The sequence below is a fragment of the Muscardinus avellanarius genome (assembly GCF_963383645.1).
Source record: "Muscardinus avellanarius genome assembly, chromosome: 9".
Lineage (NCBI taxonomy): Eukaryota > Metazoa > Chordata > Mammalia > Rodentia > Gliridae > Muscardinus > Muscardinus avellanarius.
Window position 1 is genome coordinate 1,857,096 of NC_137795.1, and position 21,847 is coordinate 1,878,942.

Genomic DNA, 21,847 nt, shown 5'->3' on the forward strand with positions numbered 1-21,847 from the left:
TCTGTGCAAATGAGTGCTAAATTTTAAGGACATTTTTCTCAAATTGGATTGTTAGATCAAAGAGCATAGATGTCTTTAATTTCAATGTATTTTTTTTTAACCAGGCTACTGCTTTCTGAACTGTCTCAATTTTTTTCTTGCCTAGTCTTATCCAGTTAAACTTTTAAGTTGATTTTATAGCAAATTAATCAAGTTCTAAAAGAAATCCATGGGGATTTAGGTTAGAATTGCATTCTAATGAGGTATTGAAATTTAGAATCACATTAAATGTGTGGCTTAATATGGATAACTGACCTATTTTTAAGCTAAGAAAATATTTCATAAACATAAAAACTGAGAAGAAATCAAAAATGCAAACAATAAAATGTTAAATGTTTTTTGCTTGGATTTTCAGGGCTAAATGTCCTTTTTTTTCTTTCAGTCTGCCTTTCTGAGTTTCCAAATTTTCTTTAATATTCATGTTTTGCTTTTATAGTAAAAGCAATTATTTTTAAAAGTGAACCATCTAGTAATAGGGCCAAGAGGGATAGCTGTTTCCAACACTATTTTTTTCCTTTTAATGAGAAGGGAGATTTGAGAACTGCATTTTAAATGTCACTAGTTATTTATCAAGATCGGTTGAAATGACTAGAGAAGCAGAAAAATTATTATTATAGTTTTAGTAAATAAAATTACTTTCCTTTCTGGAGAAGCAATGTTTCAAAACTAAATGGGTCTCATTATGTGGCATAGTCCCTGAGGATACTATACCAAAGTTCTCGTAATGAAGGATGCCACAAAAATGTCCCCCTCCTCCTTTTTTTGGTCTTAACTTATTTAATGCTCAGAAATACTCAGAAGGCGAGAAGAGTAGAATCTTGTTAGGTGACGTCAATCTATCCTGGCAGACAGATGAATCACAAAACTCTGTATTTTTTCAGTGATGAAGAAAATAGTGGCTGAACTAGTTTGCACTCCCACCAACAGTGTAAAAGAGTTCCTCTTTCCCCACATCCTCGCCAGCATTTGTTGTTATTTGATTTCTTTATGTTTGCCACTCTGATTGGGGTTAGATGGAATCTCAGCGTAGTTTTAATTTGCATCTCCCTGATGGCTAATGATGTTGAGCATCTTTTCATGTATCTATTGACCATTTGTATCTCTTCTTTTGTAAAGTGTCTGTTCAGTTCAATTGCCCATTTCTTGATTGGGTTGTTGTTTTGCTAGTGTAGAGTCTTTTGAGCTCTTTGTATATTCTGGATATTAGCCCCCTATCAGAGTGGTGGCTGGTAAAGATCTTCTCCCATTCTGTAGGCTTCCTCTTTAGATTCTTGATGCTTTCCTTTGATGAGAAGAAACTTTTTAGTTAGATGTCATCCCACTGGTTAATTCTTTCTTTAATTTCCTGAGCTTTGGTTGTTTTGTTGAGAAAGTTACTGCCTGTGCCAATATGTTGTAGTGTTGAACCTATGCTCTCCTCTAATAACTTCATAGTCTCTGGTCTGATTTCTAAGTCTTTGATCCATCTGGAGTTGATTCCTGTGCATGGTGAGAGGTAAGGATTTAGTTCCATCTTTCTACAAATGGATAGTCAGTTCTCCCAGCACCATTTGTTGAAAAGCCTGTCTTCTCCAGCATATGAGTTTGGCCCCTTTGTCAAAGATTAATTGACTATAGGTGTGTGGATTTGTTTCTGTATCTTCTGATCCACTGGTTAGTATACCTGTATTGTGCCAGTACCATGCTGTTTTTGCTACTATTGATCTATAGTATATTTTGAAGTCTAGGATTGTAATACCTCCTGCATGATTCTTATTGCTGAGAACTGCTTTGGCTATTCTGGGCCTTTTTTCTTTTCTCCACTTAAAGTTCATGATTGATTTTTCTAGGTCTATTTTGGCAGAATGGTCATTTTGATGATATTTATTCTCCCTATCCATGAGCACGGGAGATCTTTCCATCTTCCAAGTTCTTCTTCAATTTCTTTCTGTAATGTTTAATAGTTTTTGTTGTAGAGGTCTTTTACATCTTTGGTTAGGTTTATTTCCAGGTATTTTATTGGTTTTGAGGTTATAGTGAATGGAATTATTTTCTTTGCTTCTTTCATTGTGGTTTCATTGTTGGTGTAAAGAATAGCCACTGATTTCTTTAGGTTGATTTTGTAACCTGCGACTTTGCTGAATTTGTTAATAAGCTCCAGAAGTCTTTTTGTTGAGTTCTTTGGATCTTCTAGATAATGGTTCATGTCATCTGGAAATAAGGTAATTTTATTTCTTCTCTTCCTATTTGAATTCTTTTGATTTCCTTCTCTTGTCTTATTGATGCATCAAGAGTCACAAGGACTATATTGAAAAGGAGTGGTGATAGTGGACATTCTTGTCTTGTTCCTGACTTTAGAGAAAATTCTTGCAGTTTTTCCCCATTCAATATAATGTTGGCTTTGGGTTTGTTGTATATTGCCTTAATGATGTTGAAGTATATTCCCTCTATTCCAGTTTTCTGCAGTACTTTTAACATAAATGGGTGTTGGATTTTGTCGAATGCTTTTTCAGCATCTATTGCTATGATGATGTGGTTTTTGTTCTTGGTTCTATTTATGTGGTGAATAACATGTATTGATTTGCGTATGTTGAACCAGCCTAATTTTTCTGGGATGAAACCAACTTGGTCGTGGTGTATTATTCTCTTGATATAGTTTTGAATGTGTATAGCTAGTATTTTGTTTAGAATTTTTGCATCTATGTTCATTAAAGATATTGGTCTGTAGTTTTCCTTTCTTGAGGTATCTTTATTTGGTTTCAGGATTAATGTGATACTGGCCTTGTAGAAGAAATTTGGGAGAGTTCATTTTTTTCAATTTTCTGGAACAAGTTATGCAGTATTGGTATTAGTTGTTCACTGAAGGTTTTGTAGAATTCAGCTGGAAACCCATCTGGGCCTGGGCTTTTCTTTGATGGAAGAATTTTTATCGCCATTTCTATTTCTTTGTTTGCTATAGGTTGGTTTAGGCTTGCTATGTCCTCTTGCTTCAGTTTAGAAAGGTTAACTCTGCTTAGAAATCTATCAATTTCTTCCATGTTTTCTAGTCTATTGGAGTATAAATTTTTAAAATAGTCTTCTATAATCCTTTGAATTTCCCCTCTGTGTATGGTGATGTCTCCTTTTTCATTTCTGATTTTAATAATTTGAGTTGATTCTCTTTTTCTTTTGGTTAGGTTGGCCAGGGGTTTATCAATTCTATTAATCTTTTCAAAGAACCAGCTTTTTTTGTTGATTCTTTGAATTGTTTTTTTTTTTGTTGTTTTGTTTTGTTTTCTACTTCATTTATTTCTGCTCTGATTTTAATAATTTCCTGTCTTCTGCTGGCTTTGGGATTGGACTGTTGCAGTCTTTCTAGGTCCTTGAGTTGTGCCAATAGGATCTGAACTTGGTGATTCTGAGTCCTTCTTATGTGGGCACTCAATGCTATTAACTTTCCTCTTAATACTGCCTTCATAGCGTCCCATAGATTTTGGCAAGTTGTGTATCTGTTTTCATTTATTTCCAAAAATTTCTTTATTTCTTCCCTAATTTCTGCTCTTACCCATTCATCATTCAATAGTGTATCATTCAGTCTCCATGTATTTGCATAGTTTCTTTTGAGTTTCCTATTGTTGATTTCTACTTTATTTCCATTATGGTCTGAAAAGATGCAAGGAATTATATTACATCTTTTGAATTTTCTGGTGCTTTCTTTGTGTCCCAGGATGTAATCTATTTTGGAGAAGGTACCATAGGCTGATGAGAAGAATGTGTATTCTGTAGTTTCTGGCTGAAATATTCCGTATATGTTTATTAGGTCCATTTGGTTTATAGTTTTCTTTAGTTCTAAAGAGTCTTTATTCATCTTTTGCCTTGAAGATCGATCCAGTGGTGTGAGAGGCATATTAAAGTCTCCCAGAATTAATGTATTTGGGTCTATTTGAGATCTGATGTCCAGAAGGGTTTGTTTTACAAATGTGGTTGCACCCACATTTGGGGCATAAACATTTACTATCATTATATCTGGTGGCGTAGCTAGGGTGATGGGTGCAGGAGTCAGGTAAGGTAGAGGATATAATTAGGTTGTGGAAGAATTTAAGTATAATAAGGTTGAATCAGGTTTAGAATGGGAGAAGTTTAGATAGTAGGACTCTTGTATTTATTAAAATATTTAAGTATGGAGATGTGAGAAACTTAGAGATACAGTTAAGGGACAAAGAAAGTTTTGAGGGAAGATAGTAGATAGCCTAAATTAAAGACTTTTGTAGAAGGAGTGTGGGGAAGGAGCAAACACTAATGGATAAAGTAACAAAATAAGGTACAAAGGCTAACTATTATACATCAAATATAAACAACAACGTTAACAAAAACAAAAATAGAACACCAAGAGAGAACAAAATGTGTTAAGAGAATAAACAGAATAAAAATAAAATAAAATAAAATGAACTAACAACTATGTGGTATGAAGTGAAAGCACTAAATAAAGAAACCCAAATAAAAGTAAAAAAAAGTAGAAAATAATAATCCCCCCAAAAAACTAAATAGAAAACAAAACAAACAAAACAAAACAGCAAAAATAAAAAATAAAAAGTGAGAAAAAAAAAAAAAAAACAGTTCTACTACTTTACGAATGTATGGTGTATAGGCCAATGTCTCCTATTTGCTTGCCGGGACCCCTTGTGGCCCTGTGCAGGTATTATGCCTTAAGAGCCCTTCCTGTGACCCTGGAGTTGAACTTGCCCCCTCGGTGTCCACTGGCACCCACAGTTATTGCCCTGTCTGGTGGCACTCACTGTGTGCCTGCTGGGTCCCATGGCTCTTCTGAGCTCACGCTGTTACCTGGCAGCCCAGTCTGGGGCTCTGAAGTTCTGGCAGCTCTTCCATATTCTGCTGATTCTCTGCTCGCACAGTTAGCTTGTCTGCTTCCAAAGCCCTGAAGGTCTCCCTGCGCCTCTGCGAGTGCCTCCTCTGGTGAGCAAAGGATGCCACTCACGTGCTCGGGTGAGCTCGCAGCTGAAGATGTCAGAGCTCTGTGGCCACTTTCAGACTCTTGGGCAAATCAGACTGCCACGAACTGCCGCTCCCAAAAAGCCTCTTTGGGCTGGCGACCGCGGCTGCCTGTGTCTGCAGCTTGCTTGTGAGTTTTTGTGTGTGTTGTGGAGAATCTTGCAGGTCAGAGTTACTGGATTTCTTCTGCCGTAGTCCCCGAGTCTCTTTTGGGTTGTAAGCTAGATTTAATTTTCTTTATTAGGACGCTGCCTTCTCAGTAGTTGAACTTAATTTGCTTCAGCTAGTGAGATATGCTGCATGCCTCCATCACCATTTTGAGTCCCCATGTCATAAGGCATAACTTTAACAAACCAGGATGATAATGTGTGAACTTTATTTTCTCTAAGGAATCTGATTAAGAGAGACGTTCTAATAATCAAACTCGGGATCTTTCTATCTGGTTGGAATTGTATTCATTTGTTTCTATTGGAGCATCTCTGAAATTCTGACTGGACCCAATATGGAATGAGGAATAAAATAAACAGCAAATTTTCAACCGTGGCAATTCAACAGCCTTGGGGATGGTCTAACTAATTAGTTGGTATGAACAATTTCTAAACATGATAGAGACAAATTAAATATCGCCTACCAGAGGTCTTGTAAGGATAGGTAAAGAAGCGGATGTCCACGTTGGGGGGGTATCTAATGAGGGGAGAGGCCTTCCTGGTAGGTCCATGCTGATCTTCTTCTCTGAGGAAGCATCCATATTACTCATGGCCAAAGGTTTCATGGCCAAACTTAATAGATTGAGACAAGAATTACTGAGGCATGGCAAGGGTGTGGAGCTGATCCCTCCCTCCTCCTCCAGATGGAGAGGCATCCATTAGCACACCAGGCCTGGCTGCTTGAGTGACTTATTTCATGAACGAGTTACATATGGGAAATGTTTCTTCCTCCTTCTCTTCTCCCTCTTGGGAAAAGCTGCCCGTTGAAGCAACATTTATCTCTGCTTCTCTATACTGTCATTCTCACCCCCTAGCAGGCTCAAAACCCATAGAAAATTTCAGAAACTGTTTTTATTTTGGGGGGATCTAATATTGCTTATTCAGGCTAGAAATATGTTTGATTTTAAGTCACATTCTCCAACATTTCCCTCTTCTAAACTCCCCTGGGGCCCATTCCACCTGCGCACAGCACTGACTTTCCATTCCTCTCCTTCATGATTACCATTTAAGAGTGCCTATTTCTTGACTCCTTACTTCCAGGGACTTTTCTATTTGGAAGCCCACTTGACAACAGATTCAAGTTCTGTTTTCCAACTCTACCTACAGTAGCCATTTCCAGTGAGAAAGGAGTATTTTGTTTATTCCATAACTTATATTTCAGATTGGATGGTATATTCCAGCCCCTGGGTGGTACAGACCTGGTTAGTGTAGTAGGCCTGTATAAACCACAGTGGGTCAAGGTACTATTACACTAAACAGAGACATACAATAGCCTTATATTTTCATGACCGTTACTTGAGTATAGCCATAACCTTTATCACTTCTGGTGGACAGAAAAAGTCATTGAAACAAGTCTATTGTTTTTGAAGTGTGTATCACCTGCTGGCTCGTAGGATTTTAAATTAAGTTCCCACAGATACAGTCCACTGATCTGAAGGGAACAAGAAGCTCATCTGGTGTGAGGTATGTGTTGGCTCAAGACAGAATGAATGACTCTGCATTCAGGGAAGTCTCATTAGGACCTGAAATCATCAATGATGGAGGTATTTTCACCCAGGCAATTGTCAAAGTCACAAAACAGGACTTTTTCCTTTTTCTGTCTTTCCAGCACCCCACTTTTTTTACACTCAACATCTCCGTTCTACTTTTGATATTAAAGGGTTTGAGTAAATATTTTAAACCAGTGTAGAGTTTGAGAACTGGGAATTATGACTTCATCCAGGTAATCCATATTCTTGTACTCAGGTGAGAGATTGAGTGATTGGGGGAGATACTGGACACAAGGCTGGCTCTGTAGGACTTTGGAGGGTCCGAAGTAGGACAATTTCTCTTTCTACCAGTTCTCTCCACTTTCTTCTGTACATCACCTCTATATTCTTATCTCCTTCTACAGGGCATTTTTTTTTTCTTCCTATTATAAGGACACATGTGCGCTGAGGCCACAAAGATGGAGTTGCCTCTATCAAAGAGATGTCCTCTCCAGGCTTCAGTTCAGGTGTTTGTTGTTCTGTTGTGTTTTACTCATATGATAACAGACTTTCAGACAAGTGTGATTAGAAGGGGCAGCTCTCTTTAAAATTAACAAAGAAAACACACAGTCCTTGTAGGTTTCATAACTAATTGAGCTACTTATGGCAAGTCTCTTCCATGGTCCTATGAAAGTGACCACCTCTAAATATATAGCCACTGCAACCTTATGTTTATAATTCTGAGTGTAGAGTCTGCTCAGATAGCCTCTGTAAAGCTAGAGAAAGCCTACTGAAAAAAAAATAGCCTATTGGAAGGGAACTTGACTGAAGCCCCAAACTTCCTCATTCACTCCTCTTAATTCAGAAAGCACAATTAAAATATAGCTTCTGCCTGTAAAACCCACTTTAGTTTATCCCTCGGAATTTTCAGGAGACACCCACTTGCTAAAGATTAATACTCAGCATGAAGAGGATTAAGTACTTACACAATTCCAGCAGTCAAGAGGAGATTAGGGAAATCATTCTAACTTTTGCTTGTTGGCTCTCAAGTACCCCCAGTACATTATTTGATTTGGGTTAGTTTAGTTTTTTCATTTATACAATGTTGATAAATTTTTAAATAATAATTTATCTACAGTGATGCAGCATAATGTAGTAAGTAGGAACAGGAACTGTGGAATGAGATATCTTAATTTGAATTTTAAAACTACTACCTACTAGCCTTGTGACCTTGCCAAATTTCTTAATTTCTGTGTGTCTGTTTTGTCATCTGTAAAAATGGTTGTGTATAAAATGAATTAATACTTATAAAATTTTAAAAGTAGCCTTTATGTATAATAAGAATAATATAAGTATTTGTTGAATAAAATAATATATTTTGGCTATTGGGAATTGAACCCAGGAGCATTCTACCACTGAGCTACACCTTAAGTGCTTTTTCAAAATTTACTCTTAAATTTTGAAACAGAATTTTGCTAAGTTACTTTAACTTTTAGGTGTACTGGCCTCAAACCTGAGAACTTCCTGTCTTAGCCCTTCAGATACTGGGATTACAGGTATGCATCACCTCTCCCAGTTAATAGTAAATGACACAAAGAAGTTTGACCTGATATTTATTTTATGTTTCCAAACTTTTTTCTCATAAAATATCAGAAAAAAATCAAATTATTTAGAGGTAAAAATATTGGAATCTTTTTTGACTATGTAGTATTGTACATAGATGAATAAACACAGTCACTTAGAAAATGATGTGATAGCTTCCTGTGAGCCATGCAGAAATGAAGATGATTTAAACACTGCTCTTTGAGTTTCAATATAAGGCCTTTCTCTATTATTTTCTAGGCTCTAGAAAAATAATGCCTGTTGCCATCCTTGTATCATTCAGAAATAGTAATCAGAGTAGTAAGCATCAAATTGCCAGCTATTACATTTAGCAACATGAGTGCACAAACTTCTTCCTGATACATAAAGGATGGGAAACTCGAGTTCTGAAAGGAGAAAGATGTTCTAGAGCCAGGATCCAACAAGGTCTGGGTCTCTGACCTCCTGTGGTGGTTTCATGATCTGTGCTTTGAATCATAAGCTGAGCTTGAATAAAGCCATAGTCTGTTCATAATACTCTAGCACGACACCTTGGACTTTGTAACGTGTAAACAGGGAAAATTAGTTCTCCTATTTCTGGAGGCTGTGAAGTCCAAAATCAACGTGTCAGTCCATGTGGAGTATGGTAGAGGCTCACTCTCAGCTTCCTAAACGATATCTTTGTTGCTTTATCCTCACGTGGCTGAGGGAAGAAAATAAAAAGGAGTGTAATGCTTCCTTTAACCTCTTTTAAGATCACCAGCCCAGTCATGTGAGTGACCACTGACTTGAAGGTGATAGCACCTTTTAATTCTATCACATGGGACTTTTGGAGAGACGTAGAGATTCAAACCACAGCAAAGGGAAACATTAGACAGGCCTATTGACACCATCTTCTGAGTACAGAGGTAATAGAGTGAACATTCCAGGCAGGAACTAGGGAATGCATCAGTGGAAAGCGGGTTGCCTTTTAAACCTGTTTTCTTGTCATCTTCCAGATGTTCTCTTTCTTTCCTATATTTATCTTCCCTACTAAAAGGAAGTAAAATTTTGCTGTGAGTGAAAATAACATTGATTTAGCTTCTTAGTTCTTTCCATCTGCTAAGTGATAGAAAAACGTCTTTGAGTGTATGTGTGTGTATGTGTGTGTGTGCATGTGTCTGTATATATTCCTTTTCTAATTGGCTTTTTGGCTTTTTTTTTTTTTTCGTTACTGGGGTTCCTGGAAACCCTTCTACCTCCAGACTACACTCCCAGACCTATTTCATTTTTGGAAACAGGGTCTCTTAAGCCAGTGAGGCTGGCTTCGAACCTGCGCGATCCTCCTGTCTCCGCCTCCCAAGCGCGGGGATTTCAAGCGTGCGCCACCACACCCGGCTCTAATTGGCTCTTTTAACACGTATTTTTCTATTGTCACATTACTTTCCCAAACCAACACCATTTACACACACACACACACACACACACACACACACACACACACACTCGTGCACCCTTTACCCTTTGAATTTTTTTTTTATCTTATGGGTTACTGACATTTCTTGTGTAGAATATTGGCAAAGTTGCTATTCTTTGCATGGAGTTTATTTTCCTTAACTTAAATTTATTCTATTTAGCTGAAAGCATTAAAGTTAACCATATTTTATGTAATTTCTTTCAAAATAAGCTGAGACTGAAATTCATTAGTTCCTGTACATAAGCACGCTATCAGGCAATGTTGCAAATTCCAGTTTCTAGGTCTTTCTAGAGGGTAGGATGCTGAGTGGCTAGCATTTTTTCACTTTGCTAATATGGTTTATATGCACTGGTTTATAGATCAGGCTGAGTGAGCCTCAAGACAGTCAATATGCATTAGTGTGGCCCTCCAGTTGTGATCAAGGCTCTTATTTTTCCCAATTTAAAAATGTTTTTATTGTAGTAAGATATACATAAAGTTTATTATGTGAACCATCTCTTAGTATACATTCAGTGGTATTAAGTACACTGGTAATGTTGTGTAACCATCACCACTATCCATCTCTATAACTCTTCTCTTGAAAAACTGAGACTCTTTATCCACTAAAGAAGAACCCCTACTTACCTTCCCCTCAGCTCCTGAAATCCACCATTCTGCTTTTTGTCTTTATGATTTTTCCTATTCTAAGTACCTCATCTATGTGGAACCACCTAGTATTTGTCCGTCTTATGTTATTTAACATAACATCCTTAAGAGTTTTATCTATGCCATAATATGACAGAATGTCCTTTTGTAAGGCTAAAATATAGTTCCGTATATGTGTGTGTGTGTGTGTGTGTGTGTGTGTACATGTGTATATGTGTCTTTATGTCATATTTTGTTTATTTCTTGTGTTTCCTTCAATGTTTTAGGTAATGGAAATAATGTTATAACATTCATGTACAAATATCTCTTCAAGGCCCTTTCATCAGTTCTGGGTATATGTTGCTGAGCCTATAGTAATTTTATTTTTAATGTTAGGGGGAACAGCCATGATTTATTTTGACAGTGGTTATATCTATTTATATCCCCACTAACAATGCCCACAAGTCCAATTTCTCCACATTCTCACACTTTTACTTTTTGCAATCATAGCCATCCTAGTGGGTATAAGGCAGCATCTCATTGTAGTGTTGATGTGCATTTCCCAATTAATTATTGATGCTGAGCGTATTTCGTGTGCTTTGGGGCCAGTTGTGTATCATCTTTGGAGACGTGTCCATTCAGCTCCTTTCCCTGATGCTTCTCCTTGGACTGTTCTGTGCCCATGTCTCCCTCTGCTTACATGTTCAGTAGCTTCCCTAGAGCCTCCTGACGGTGGGACAGGGCAGGAAGTGAATGCAGGGCCTGAGCAGATGGATTTCCAGGCCTCTCCTGTCTTTTCAATGTATCTTAATATACTGCCTCCCTCATATTTCCGAAGCAGAGAATCCACTGGTTAAAAATATTTTGAACCAGTGGTGTATGAGTCAAGAGTGCAGTGTTGAGTCAGAGATGGGCACAAAGTTTTTGTCAAAAATAGACGGTGAAACCTTTGAAAAATTATGTTAATTTCAGAGGCTTAATTTTTATTTAAAAAAAGAAAACGTTTTGACTAGCGAACCTCCAAATTTTTCTTCCACTCTAACTTTGTGTGATTCACCAGGACTAACTGAAATTGCTTAATATCAGAACCATAGCTGTTATTAAAATAAAGATGTAGACGGCAGCAAGAGAATATCAGGTAAGTGGTAGCAAAAGCCAGGAAGGAAGAATGAAGCGTGAAACAACATGTTTATCACATACTCATTTTACATGTGAGGAAACGTGACCCTGTGGCCCCAAACTGTCACAAAATATTACGAGATTTTTGTCTTGATTTTCCATGTTGACCAGGCATTAAAGCAGAGAAAATGCCTGATACTGTGAATTTAGAAAGAATTCTAGAACTCAATTAAGCAGGAAATTTGGTAGGTGCCGACATTTGGTCTCTCAGGAAAATCATGACGACAATTGCTTATGTTGATTTCCTGCAGACAGTCTAAAATGCTGAATTCCCAGAATCTTATCCTTAGATAATTAGACAGGCCTGAGAGTTTTGACTGCTTAATTAGGATCAGGGGAAATAAACAGTAGAACCTAAATATATTTTAAATATAGTTTTAAAAATCTGCTGAGATCTGTTTTCATATTTGCTTCAGTAGGAGGAAGGCCTACTTTTCCAGAAGTTCTACCTTTCTGTCCATCTCTATTTTTTTTTAATTTGCTGGAAGAAATGATTTTCCCAGAAAATTACATATCCAAAATAAGGTGGCTCAGCACTGTACAAATAATGTACACATTATTAATTAAAAAGAAAGAGGCAAAATTGATCTAAGTCAAATATGGTGACTTCCCTGGTTCTTTCAGAAAAAATATATTTCTGTAGAACTTCATGAACTCTATATGAGAAGTGTATGGACACTGGCCAAAAGAAGCTTCTCTGAGTGCAAACTTGGAACTCAGATGAGTTGACTCTTGTGTGAGAGAAGGAACAGCCTTTGGGAATTTTGTGATTTAGTCCTTCCCATTCATCTGAGTGCTTTGTGAAAGGGGAAAATGATCACTTTATATTAGTTTCACAAAGGTCATCAACTTCACTCTCATGCAGTGATTTTTCATTTTTTATGAGTGAGAATTGTAGAGGTGCCTCTGTATCCTGAAGGCAGAGAACCTGGTCCTTAGAGAGCTAAGAGCAGACTCCAGTAAACAACGTTCTACTGATTAACGAGCTTTGCCCCATTACTTCCTGGAAAGTTCCTCAGGTGAGCAGTTTTCTCATAATTTCATTTTAGAAGAATGAGAGTTAAGGGACCTTGATATAACCACGCTGCACCCTTCAGTCATCTTGTCTGGATAGCTTTCACTTTGCAGGGAGTTTCAAAAGAAAAAGGAGGAAGATTGAACTTTTTAAATTCCATGAAGGCAGCATACATTTTAAAAACACCATATTGTAAAATCAGGAAAGCCATCTAATGAGTGGTTTTTTTATTAGGCCACCTTGACTGTTATTTTATTCATCTTTTTATCTTGACCAAATTTACTTTGCTCATCAGGAGAGAGGTAAGAATGTCAAATTGAAAGGAATAGTGAATGATAAGAAGATGATGATTTGAATATCCATATGAGCCTCTGAATTCTGCTCTCAAACATGAGAAATGAAGGATATTTGCCACTATGTTGAAATTCAAACAAAACAGAGTTGGGGGGAGAGCATTGTTAAAGGTGAATTTTCAGTATTCATGATTCTAATCTATTCTTTGTAAGAAGAAGCTCAAAGCTCTTTTCCATTTAGTGCTACCCTTGAGAAAGAGAAATTGAGATTAAAAGGTCAAAGTTAAGAAAATGTTATTGCTGAGTGAAGGCAAATAGAATCTTACCGCTTGATGGAAAGCTGAGGTCTTTCAGAGTCCCCTTAGTTTTACTTGGTGAGAATTCAGCCCCAGGGGAGCCAGCTCAGCTCTCTGTTGCTATGACTTTGAAGATGCTTGGGAACCACTTAGATCACAGGCATAGATAGTTTTATGTAGAATTTGAGTGTGGTATTTTGTTCCAAACTGGTACATTTTTATGGCCAATGTGTTCCTTTGGTATGAATGACTATTCCATCCTACTGTGTCTGAGGCTTGATACCTCGGATAATGATCCCTTAGATCATTACATCATCAAGGAACAGAGTTTTTGTAGGTTTTAGATTATCTAATGTAAAGGCTAAATGTTCACTCCAAACCATTTCAAGAACAAAATCCATTTCTTCGCAATGTAATTAATTTTAGCATATTTAGCTGATCTCCAGAAAATTCTTCTTTCCCCTTGCTCTATGAAAGTCAAAGAGCCACACACATCAAACAGAAAGGCTTTAAAGAACCCTGATGACAATCAGGATAATAGCACATTGACCTTGGACAAGTTACCAAGATAATTTTCTTCTACAGCCTACCTTGTCAGTGTCCCACCAAAATCTCCTGTTTACCTCCATGTCATCAGCAGGAGGACCTGTTCTGTATGAAGGTGTTTACTTCCTTGGAGAGTGTGAGCTGCACCCACATCCCCTCACTGCAAGTACAGCTGGTGATGCCAGAGTACAGTAATGACAAGCAGCCAAACAGGAATGAAAACTGGTAGGTGGTAGATATACACATATGTAACATAGAATTTTTTATACTTTTCTGATGTTCTAATAGCTTTATAATTACATGTTGGATAAGATAATATGTAAAAAGCATGCAAGAAAAATATTTACCGGGTTGTTCAATAAAGGTGAAGTTACAAAATAGTGTACTCTTTAATCACAGGTTTGTATTTATTATGTGTGTTTAGTGCACATATGTGTACAGACGTACACACAAAGATAGAAAGAGAGCTCGTATCTATGTGATAAATGCATTTCTATGAGGAGAGAAGCATATGCCACTTTCAATTCCTTTACTTATATTAAGTAAAATATATCTAGAAGAAAATACATAAAAAGGTACTGATTTTTGCCTATTGGTAGTGGCCATACAGAAAATATTTTAAATCAAATTCCTTCTTCCTATCTTAATTCTCACTTTCTATAAGACCTCCTACATTTTCATTTCTGTCCCCCATTCCTTCACCATTATGTTTATGTCTTTTCTCCTTTTTTATCTTTATTTTTTTACTTTTATTTCATCTCCAAAATCAACTTACTTATATTAATTTATAATATACTCATATTATCATACATAATATTCCACTATCATTTCTTCTTAAAATAGAATAGTAGAGATTTTTAATAATTACTTTTATAGTAATTGTTAAAATATATTTTGCTCTTTAACTATCATTGTAATTTGCAGAAACTATATTTTACTAAAGATGTATGGGGGCATACTTAAAATCCTGATTACATGGAACAGATGCTTTTACCCATGGTTTATATTTTATCATAAAGAGATAACTATTAGACACAGGACTCTCATAGAAAGAGAAAGCAGAAGCACAAAACTAAGAACCCTGAAAACATAAGAAAAAAGGCCAAAAAGATAACAATAAATACTCACCACCCCATAACAATGAAAGTCACTGATAGAGATGTATAGAAAATACCAGAATAATTCAGAAATTTAATTATTAATATGATCAAAGGGCTTAAAATAAAATAAGACTACACAGGATGTGAAAGGTCATGCTAATAAAGAAATGAAACCCCGAAAAAGATCCAAACAGAAGCCCTAAATGAAATGAAAGACAAAATAAATCAAATATAAAATTCAATAGAGAGTATCACCAACAGACTAAACCACATGGAAAATAGTGTCTCAGGTTTAGAAGATCATGTATTTAAACTTCAACACACATCCAGTAATAAGTGAAAAAAACATTAAGAGACCATGATTAGAGCCATTAAAGACATCACTGACAATAATTGACATCGACATAAATTAACTTAGTACTTTTCTGTACTCTCCAAATATCCTAGAGTATATCCATTATAGAGTCAGATTAAAAATATTATGTACTTGCTGGGCATGGTGTCACATATTTGTAACCCCAGCATTTGGGAGGCTAAGACAGGATGATTGCAGTTCCAGGACAGCTTCAGCTACCTAGTGAGGCCCTTTGTAACTCAGTGCGACCCTGTTTCAAAATAAAGAATAAAAAATAGGGCTGGAGATGTAGCTTGGAGGTAGAATGTCCCTGGGTTCCATCCTCAGTACCGCATAATATATGCATATTATATACTGATTTGAAGAATGTTTAATGGCAGGGTAATAAAGGTTTTCGTAGTTGTTGTTTTATTATACGAGTACAACCAAAAACTATACATGTGACATTGGGGGCTTTTAAGTGTTTTACATTGTTGAAAACTAAGGGGAAACAGATAGGAGTATATTGGAAGTTAAATCACAAGAGTAATGATGCCTATCTCTCAGAGGTGCTTTTATGAAGATTTTTTAGTTCTAAAGCTTTTTGTTTGTCTAGATTTTCTGCAAGCACATTTATTATTTTTATTATCAAACAAAACCGTTTATTTTAAAGGGAGAAAGACCAAGCTTTTGTTCCAGGCCCTAGACATTTTGTATTTATGTTTCTTATAGGACTATTATAAGCCAAATGGAATAATGTCTGAGAAAACACATTTTAAAATATAGAAGCATAGAAATTATAAGACGTACTAGGGTAATTTTCCTACAGCTTTTCAAATCAAAGAGGTTATTTTAAGCCTTAAGAATATGAGGCTCTTGATACAAATACAATCTTCAGGCTCTACCAATTTTTCACCTTTCATGAGACTCATTTTTCACTGAATAGCCAGAGCGTAACAAGCTTCATATATCATTATCTAAGTTGAAGAGCAGCAAGAATCCATAGCAGGGGAGAATTTTATTAATTCGTTGTATGCCAGAACACTCTTTATTTCACACTCTGAGCCCAGAGTAGCATCACTAAATGGAAACACGTAGAATATGTAGGTGGACTTGACATTTGTACGTAGAGTCAACTGTGAGGACTATCAGGGCCCTTAGAGCTTGCAGTGGCTAGGCCATCACTAATGCCTTTTTCTTTCTGCACACTCAGGCCAGCCCTCCACTAAGAGAAGTCTCTTCCTCCATCCACTTGAATCTGAACTAGTAGATTATTAGAGAAGAATGTTATGTCTGCTGTGGGGCTCTCCTTTAGCAGGACTGGCTAATTTTTATGCCCTCCTCTAAGCTGTCATATAGAAAGTCTAGGTTACTCCAGTGGAAAGAGCAATGAGGCACCTCAGGTGTAACTCTCTTCTACCCTGAACTTCCATTTCTTCCATCTCTCTTCCTCTGACAAATGCAAAGCATTTGCATGTGTTGGGGATGGCGACATTATCCCACTCTGTTAGGAACCAAGTGGCAAGTGTAATTTCTATTTTGAGAGTGACACTGAGTATATTAGATGAATCAAGATTCCCTTTGGCACCAGCTCTAAGCTGCTTTCTCTGATCAGCTTTACCCTAATAGGACTTTTGCATTCTCCATCTTTCAAGCTTGATGTATTATCAGTCCATCACATCTAGACATCTGAGGATTTCCTTACCTGTGTAATTAGAACAATGGCCAAGGCTGATTCTACCATGGATCACTGAATTTTGTCTGCATGGCTGGGAGCCATTTTAACTGGGTGCCCTTATCTCTAGTTTGGCAAAGCGTTCTGATACAATCAGCCTCTTCAAGGCAAGTATAATCAACTTCTGGGTTTCAGTGGGCATGATGCTCATTTATATTTTATCCTAAACATTGATTTAAAGGCGGCTGTAATTCTCTTAATAGAAAGTAAAATTCCAGCTTCAAGCTGTTAATATAAATAAAAGTATTGATCATCACGCAGGGTAGATAATGATCACTTCTGTCAGTCGACAATTACTCTCGAAATTTGTGAAGTAACGGGAAATTTGGTAATAGTGGCAATGCCGATGCCTGCCATATTTTTACTTATTTATTTTTGCTCTGTGCAAATTATAAACATTATTCAAAGTGTATCTAGAAACCAAGTGTATAAAATTTAAATATTAAAGATAAAACTATATTTTACCTTAAAAATTGAAAAAAAAAGCCACACACATGAACAGAACTATGTAACGCATGCCTCTGAGCTGACTACCAGAAGCTTCTACACTGTAGAAGCAGAAAAAAAATCCTGCTTTGTTATAATAAAAGTGTGGGTGGCTTCAAATATGTGAGCATTCTGTGAAAACTGATAACAAGAACAAGCAAATGATTATACAATATTCCATTAGTGCTTCCGATGTTCTGTCTCATCTTTCGTTTTGGAACATAAATTACTCATATCTGTCATTCATATCCAACAGCTTTCTTATTTAAATTCCTATTCATCTCCCAAATATTGTGGTCCCTATACCATTTGTCTCTCCATCACCACATGCAATTCTTCTACCCCCTGCATTAGGAACTGGTATCTTTGAACAGTCACGTAAGTTGTACAAGATCATACAGTTATTACATAATGCAACTGGAGAGTAAAACCTTGTGTCTGTCTCTGGTTCCAAAGTCCTTGTATGAACCACCAGATTACATAGTCAAACATTTTTTGAAATTATAGTCTGGTTCCTTCCCAGACCATTTTCATGTATACGTCTGCTCTAAATTCCCTGTAGGTAGAAGATTTTTGCTTTCCCTTTAGCTAATAAAAACTCTCATAGGCTTAATAAATGTTTTCTCTTTTTTCTTCTAAAGACAACATAAATTCCTTTGCTCCCATTATCCATTCACATCTAATGTGCCAAACATAAATTATTCCCATTTGTTCTCCCTCTATTTCCCTTCTCATTTTATCATAAAAGAGGCTCCTCATCCTGCCAGTGGCTAATTTCTCAATGTACTCTGCACTGCATACTCCCCGCCACTCTGTCCTCCAGGATTCTCGCCCTTGCCTTCTCTCTCTCCTCTCTGCAGCTACCCTTCCCATGGCTTTTGCACAATACTCTTATAGTAAAAACAAAACAAAACAAAAGCCAAGCAAACAATAACAAAAAAAAAACCCTCAACCTATGTTCTTCTCTGCCTATGCTATTTCACTTCCTCTCAAAATCAACCGCCCTGAAAGCTTTCTGAGTATTCTGCTTCCATTTCCTCATGCTGTATCTATTCCTCAGCCTCTGCAATGTGGGTTAGCCATCTCCACTCCCACTGCCAAATGGACGCTCTCATTGAACACCAGGGTCATTTTGTCATACTTAACGTATTTGCTCTTAGGCTCCGTCTGATGCTATTTACAACCCACTTCTCAAAATCTCACTTATTGCCTTTCTTCTGTGTGCAAAACATCCTCGCGGTCCTGTCCTAGTTCCCTAGGGGCTTGTCTCTCCGAGTCTCCTTAGCAGACCCTGTTTGCTTCCACCCATCTCTTAAATGTTCAGATGCCTCACTCTAAATTTAGTGTCCTTCCTTCTTTTTTCCTTCTAGACATGTTTGGAATACATCCATTTCTCTCTCTAACACTTCCAGGACCTTCAATTCCCATGATAGCATTCAACCTAGCCTCTGCTTTCAGACATGCACTACTGATTATTCCCAAATACAAGCCTGATCATGTCATTTCCCTGCTTAAAAACCTTTAATGTTTTTTCTCCTATTTTGGGGCAAACTCAAACTGCTTTCCATGGTTAAAGCTTTGGAGCTGGGACAAATGAATGTCGACACAGAGAGGTAGGATTTAGAATCCCAGCAGTATGCAGGGTGTCGTGGAGATAGCCCCTTGTTGTGGTATATGGATAAGTACTGTTTCTTGCAGACTGAGCCTATGATACACATTTCTATTATGAATCTGAAGAGGCTGTGTGGCCTTAACAAGTGGACTCCAGTTACAACAGGAGTTTATTCTTTTTCTTTGCATACTGATTTCAGGTAGATGTTCTATATGACGGAGAACTTTTCTCTACCTGGGATCAGGGAAGCCCTAGGGTTTCATTGTTCTTTGAATGCAGCTGACTGAAAGCTAAAATGAGCTCAGAGGCCTGCAGGCACCTGTGATTTCTACTTTTCTTCTCTTCATGATAACTATTTGCAAGGTCATACCTAGAGAAAATGGTGTTAAAAAATGTCATTTCTGAGTAGGAAGCTGTATTGTCACTAAAGAAAAGTGGAAGAGGGTACATATCATTTTCTTGAATGACTTTGTTTTGTTTTAAAAAACCTAACCAAGTTAAGGAAACAAAAAGAATAAGACTGGGCTGGGAAGTCCAGATACACAGTATCTTAAAGGCTCCTGGGTCTCTCACACACACACTGGAAATGAAGGTAGGTTAGTGTTATCTGTAGAAAGCTACTTTCCTGCATCCACACAAAGACATGCTCCTTGGGACACTGGTCATGCAAAGCCAACTAAGCCAGCTGAGGCTGATGATGTCACTGTTTCTGCAGTCTAACCCCTCTCTGATTGGTCCAAAATTTTATGGAGATAATTAGGTGAGCTTTCATTTTACTATGTTTTTAAAAGTCTGTATGCTATTTTTGGTTCTTTGCTTATCCTGGTAGTGAAGGTGTGAGATGCAGAAAGGCAGGAGAGGGACACTGTCACTCGACACATATGCCGGTCGCCCCAATGAAGAGCAAATGAAGGCTCAGGCTCCTCTCAGCTTCTGCTCTGAGGCCTGGGGTCCAGCTGGCTTTCCTCCATGTTGTGGAGCTTAGTACTGAGAACTCAGCGGTGGGCAGCAGCTTCCTCTGTGTCCTGGCTATGAACCCCTTCTGCTCATGACCCAGGTTTCCCACTCTGACTCCTTCCCCCTTGCCATTCTGGCTTCTCACCCCAGTCACAACCTTGGAAGCCGGGCTCCTTGTTGGCCTGGTTTGAGCAGTCATTCTCTCACTCTGCTTAACACTGCATACAGCCCCATTCTGAGTGAGACTCCTTAAAGCCTGGCAGGCAGACACATTCCTACTGTGCAAACCAAACCTACTCCACAATCACCAGAGGAGGAAACATTCTAGCCACCCAGCCGTTCTCTGTATTCTGCAGACGCGGTCATGCCTTGAGTGACTTAGAACTTCCCTGTGAGCCAAGGAGATGCACCCTAGGGCCCCTTTCATGTCTCTGCAGAGGCAGAGGAGAGCACTCTCTGGTGGGTCCCCTGTGGAGCCCAGAGTTCTTACAATCCAGTCAGCAAGAACAAGTAGACTTCAAGGACAATCGCCCATGGCTGCGTCAAACCCAACTTCGGTTTCTTCAGGGAGTAGATGATACTATAGAGAATTGGAGTTGAAAACTCTACTCTAAAACCTTGAAGCTGAAATCATTCCTCCTGAGGTACACCCAGATTTCTGGAGTCCAGAGAACACCCTGCAGGACACTAGAAGACATATAAAGCAATGGGACAAGAGCACAGCAAAAAAAGGCTTCCTGGGAGACTTCATACAAACCGTTTAAACCATAGATGAAAGGAAATAGGAAGATCCCAGAGCATTAAACAAAGCATATTTAAGGAGCCAGGGTCTACGAAAGGCAAAGACTCCTCTATCTCTTTGGAGTGCCAATGCGAGAGAGTCCTATAGCCTGGGGACGGGAGCTTTGGTTGTGTTTTTGATCAGTGTTAGTGCACTCATGAGTAGGAGTGGATTCAAGCCTCTTGTTCTTGGGAGCTTTCCTGCCCATCCCATTTCATCTTATCACCTGCTGCTTTCAGGTTGTTCTAAGAGAAAGAATTTGAGAAAGAAAAAGAGTTGGAAACATCAGCAAGTGTGTTGTTTTCCATAACAAATCACCACAAACTGTGTGGCCTAAAACAGCAGAAACTGACACTCTCCCAGCTTTGGGTGCCAGGAGCCTGAACTCAAGTTTTGGCAGGGCAGCCCTCCTCTGCAGCCTCTGGGGGCGAGGCCCTCCCTGCCTCTTCAGCTTCTGCCGGCTCTATGCATTCTTTGTCTTGTAGTAGTGTATCTTCTGCATCTCCTTCCATCTTCGCGTGGCTTTCTCTACGTGGTGTCTTATCTTTTAAAGATAATTGACTTTAGCTTTGGGGCCTGCACTTGTTTAGGGTGGTCTCATATTGTGGCCCTTAACTACACTGGCAAAGTTGCTTTTTCTAGATAAGGTCCCCATCCCCTGGTCCTGATGGACATATCTTTTGAGGGACCACCATTCAACCAGGCACAGAAACCTAGAGCAAATGCCCTCTAAGACAGTATTGAAGATAGAATCTGCTTCTTCAGCCTTGGTAGCTCAAAAGCTGTCCTTGAATGGAATTGCTCGTCTGGGCTGTCTTCAGATATTTTACTCAGGGATCATTAGCTCTTTTCCTTATAACCATCCAACCACACTCACCCTCTTTCAGGTCCCTGAATTCATTTAAACCCCTCCCAGCTTTAGAGTCTTTGCATTTTCTGTGAGAAATTCCAGTTTCGGCCTTTTTTCAGGGCTCATTACTCAGTCTATAGTTGCCATTTCTAATGTTTACCTTCTCCCAGAGAGAGCTGCTCTGACCACACTGCTAATTTTTTATTTTGGTTTCTTCATTGATTATAGTAATTGAAGTACAATGTGATGCTCTGATTTATTTTCACACTGGATAATGATCAAAATAGAGAAAATAGCATTTCCATCACTTTCACCATCAT

General features: G+C 38.0%; 1 pseudogene across 1 annotated transcript in view; it reads left to right on the top strand.

Moving 5' to 3' along the window:
* Positions 1–4,982: 4,982 nt before the first annotated feature.
* LOC308267249 (E3 ubiquitin-protein ligase Mdm2-like) overlaps positions 4,983–21,847 on the top strand; it is a 30,453-nt pseudogene continuing 13,588 nt past the window's right edge. The window contains exons 1-2 of the transcript in view: positions 4,983–5,137; positions 13,712–13,897. The product of the transcript in view is annotated as an E3 ubiquitin-protein ligase Mdm2-like (transcript). The remainder of the gene's footprint in view (positions 5,138–13,711; positions 13,898–21,847) is intronic.